The following is a 4,618-nucleotide window of genomic DNA, read 5'->3' on the forward strand; positions in this document are numbered from 1 at the left end:
AGGGGGGGGCCCCCTAACCCAAAAAAAAAAAAAAAAAAAAAGACTAACTTCCTTTACCTCTAAAGTGGGACAATTGGTCCTGCCTGGTTTGCGATAATGAGTTGTGATGAGGAACAAACTGCAAAGAACAGTACAGATGTTATTTCCAGTGATTATTCCTAAGCCACCTTCGTTTAAAAAAAAATGCAAGAGAGAGAACCCTACGTCCTTGCTTATTGATGGCTATTCAGCAAACCATAGGGATTCAGGCCTCCAGGGGAGGCAGCTGCAGTGCGGTGGGTACAAGGATGGGATCTAGAGTGAGGCTTCCTGGGTTCACAACTCAGCTCCACCACTCACCAACGGTGTGACCCGGGGCCAGATACTCAATTCCTCTGTGCCACAGTCTCCGCACATATTTCCGTGGAAATGATGACAGTACCTGCTTCATAGGGATGTTGTGAAAATTAAATTAGCTAATTCAGGTGAAACATTAAGAACAGTGCCTCCTGACATTCAGTGACTGTTTGATATAAATCCTAGCTTTGGCTCCAGAGTGGCCACAAAGTCTGGAAACATAGGTATTATTTTATCACGTGTTATAATGTGATATCCATAAACCATTTATTATATATTGGCCTGTGTTGCCAGACTAGGTGGCCAACCTCTATTATGCCCTCTGATCCTGACTGTCCATGCAGTTTACTCTGTCCTTTAGTTGTGCCTGTAATCCAGTTGGCTGGTCTGGTATAAGATCCTAATCTCTCACTAGAGAGGAGAAGGCCCTCATTATACTTATTAATGTTGACCCCACTTCCAAGCTTCCCCAGATGTAGGTACTGCTAACACTGCTCTCCAGGGTGTTGCTCACCCCAGTGGGCCTCTTTATTACATGAGCACACAGGGCAGAGAAGATGCCCCATGCTATTAAGTTGGTTTTGCAAACCGCAGTGGCCAACTACATAATGGCATAAAGATACACCTCACCTTGAAGGGGGCAGGGTACCAGACATCACATGAAAAGGGTTCCGAACAACCTGTAAAATTGCCCTAGGAAAGGAATGTTCCAGAGCAGGAAGGTTTGGAGTTGCAGAGATGTATCTCATGTTAATAATATTGAACATACAAAACTCTGAGCCTAGAAACTGGTAATGTTGATGTGTTATAACTTATAAAATGACTCTTTGCAAATAATTTACCAGTTTCTGTAAATATCCAGCTCTCTGGTTTGTTTATACATTTTTTATTTTCTTTTTTAAAGGATTTGAGGCACATATTTCTGGAGAACATCTATCACCTAGGTTTTCCCAAGACGTGTTCTTGGAACACTAATCCCATGGGGTGTTACTGGATGTTACACTAAAAACGTTTCAGTGATCAGATGAGGTCAGGAAACACTGGATTAAACATAGTTAAACAAGCTTCCTTTTTACAGGACTTCTCAGAGCCTTTAATATACTAATATTCCTTATGAATCTCTATGAGGGTGATACAATCTAAAGTTTTTCCCACATTTATTTGATCATAAACCGTTTTGGGAGGGGGGGATATATTTCAGAAAAAGTATTCAGAGGAAAATAGATATAGGAAATCATAGACCTAATAATTGCAAACCTACCGGTTCATCTGTGTGCCACATCCACGTTCGATTATTTCTGGTAACACCATACCCCTCTCTTGAGAACTGCTCCCAGCCGCATTCATGTGGTCCCCAAGGGAGCTGGCATTTTCTTGACCACAAGCAACACACCACCTAGCCATAAGAGTGAGCACCAGACCTGGCCTGGGCCACTCAGTCCCTTTTCTGAAATCTTTGAATTTGGGACCAATGATTCTTTGCCTGGTGGCTGAGCCTGTAAGACATAAAATGTGAAGAACTGTTAGTTGTTATGTTTTCTCGTATCCGGAGAAAGCTGTTCTGTGATGGTGTTTAATAGTACTAACAGGCAGAGGGAAAAACATGGGAGACGGAGAGACCAGATGTATTTGACTCCTTGGTTCTGGCTCTGGACTTCTCATTCCATCGCCACTTTTGTGCAGTTTGGATAATCTATGTTGGTACTACTCAAAGTGTACTCAGGTGTGTTTGTGGACCAGTGCTGTTTCCCAAACTGTGCATTATTTGTCTGTAGTGAGGTAAATTCAGAAAGTGAGTGTTTAGTAAATTAAGAGGCATTTTATGTTTCTAGTAATTCATATTGATGTAATTTACCAAAGTATTGACCTACAATGGATAATAATAATAATAAAACCTGGGCCTGGGGGCTTACCTGGTGGCGCAGTGGTTAGGAACCTGCCTGCCAAGGCAGGGGATGCAGGTTCGAGCCCTGGTCTGGGAAGATTCCACATGCTGCGGAGCAAATAAGCCCGTGCGCCACAACTACTTAGCCTGCGTGCCACAACTACTGAAACCCGTGCGCCTAGAGCCTGTGCTCTGCAACAAGAGAAGCTGCCACAATGAGAAGCCCGCGCATGACAACGAAGAGTAGCCCCCACTTGCCACAACTAGAGAAAGCCCGTGTGCAACAATGAAGACCCAATGCAGCCAAAAATAAATAAATAAAATAAAGAAAAAAAAACCCCTGGGCCTTCAGCACAGATAGTTTGAGAAACACTGGTCTATGAGATATTCTAGCAGGGCTGCTATATACGGTTGTGTAGGTAGTGCACTGCACAACTCTAGGAAGTGCAGATCATATAGGTGGCAACGTGAATGATTCCACCCTGCCTGAGCTGTACAGTGTACAACTGGCCCAACAGTTGACACAGTCCTTTGATCTCAGTATCCTTCTAACAAATTCCTTTTTGTTTTGCTTAAATTAGCCAGAGTCTTTTTGCTCTTGTTACTTTCAACCTAAGGAAATTTAAATAATACATCTTCTACTGTCCCAGTGGCCTATTTCAAGTGTCTACTATATATAAGAGACCTGGTTCTGGAGTCCGACTTTCCCACGGTATGATTCATCCATTTTGCTGTCTTGTTAGTTCTCATGGAGGGAAAGCAGGTTAGTACATACTACTTGGGAGGACACCAGACATTCTACTCCACCAAACCGGACAGTCTGTGACTGGGCACGACGGCATTTAAAGGTTCCCTTTCTTTTCACATCTGAGCCCCAGTGTAACAAGCTCTCACAATTAGCTTCAGTGAAGGTAGGCCCGCTGGGCATTCTGAACACTTTGTTGGTGGGCTCGTAATATGGGTGTCTTTCTAGAACAGTTGTATAATATCTAAAACTTTAAAAATGCTCTTTCCCCTTCTGAGAATTATACTTCTAAGATCCTCTCTTAAGGATCTGAAAGATCATCAAAGGTTTATCCCCAAAGATGGCCACTGCATTTTAATTGTAAAAACAGAAATTAGAAAAAACCTAGATATCCAATATACAGTTGACCCTTGAACAACACAGGTTTGAACACAGGGTCCAAACCTGTGGATTGCATTTTTTTCAATAAATATACAGTTGGATCTCCTTATTCGTGGACTTTGCATCTACAGATATGGAGGGCCAGCTGTATTCATTGTGCTCCACCATCTTTTAAGGTGGATTTTCATAAGGGACTTGAGCATCCCAGGATTTTGGTATATGAAGGGGCTCCTGGAACCAATCCTTCATGGTTACTGAGGGGGATTAAGTAGATAACTGAGTATCTAATTAAGTAGATAATAGAAAATGAGTAAAAGAATAATCTGAATCCATTAAAATTATGTTTACAGTTTCCAACAATATGGAACATTATATAATGTTAGGTTAAAAACCAGAATGCAATAGAATATACATGTAAGGGGAAAATGCTAAGAAAAAAGACTGAAGATATTTAGGCTAAAACGCTAATAGTGACTGTTTCTGAGGAGTGATATTTTATTTTATTTTTTTTTAATTTTATTTATTTATTTATTTTTGGCTGAGTTGGGTCTTCTTTGCTGCGCGTGGGCTTTCTCTAATTGTGGCGAGCGGGGGCTACTCCTCACTGCGGTGTGCAGGCTTCTCATTGTGGTGGCTTCTCTTGTTGTGGAGCACGGGCTCTAGGTACGTGGGCTTCAGTAGTTGTGGCTCTCAGGCTCTAGAGCACAGGCTCAGCAGATGTGGCGCATGGGCTTAGTTGCTCCGTGGAACGTGGGATCTTCCCGGATCAGGGCTCAAACCCGTGTCTGCTGCATTGGCAGGCGGATTTCTAACCATTGCACCACCAGGGAAGTCCCAGGAGTGATATTTTAAATGATTAACATAAAATATATTTGTCTAAAATTTCTAAAATTTATGTTAAGAATACATATTACAGATTGTAAATCAACTATACTCAATAAAATAAAAAAAAGAGTACATATTACTTTGATAGTCAGGGGAAATAAAGTTAAAATTTTTTTTATTCAAACAGAACATCACAAAAATTAAAATCATCCTCATCAGTTCACTCAGTCTCACGTAATTAATTTTTTTTTCATCTTGATCTTTTGTTAGCACTTTTATGAGTTCATCAGTTTTCCATTAGAGTTCTGAAAATGCTTATCCATTCAGTTCAGCCGTATAGTCAGTGACCAGAAACCTGTACTTGTCAGAGTCTTCTCCATGAATTCCTTGAAGATGAAACCCTTTTATAGGAACATACTTGCAAAAGCATCAGAGTACACCCAGAA

This window comes from Neophocaena asiaeorientalis, unplaced genomic scaffold, assembly GCF_003031525.2.
Source record: "Neophocaena asiaeorientalis asiaeorientalis breed wild unplaced genomic scaffold, Neophocaena_asiaeorientalis_V1.1 scaffold293, whole genome shotgun sequence".
NCBI lineage: Eukaryota > Metazoa > Chordata > Mammalia > Artiodactyla > Phocoenidae > Neophocaena > Neophocaena asiaeorientalis.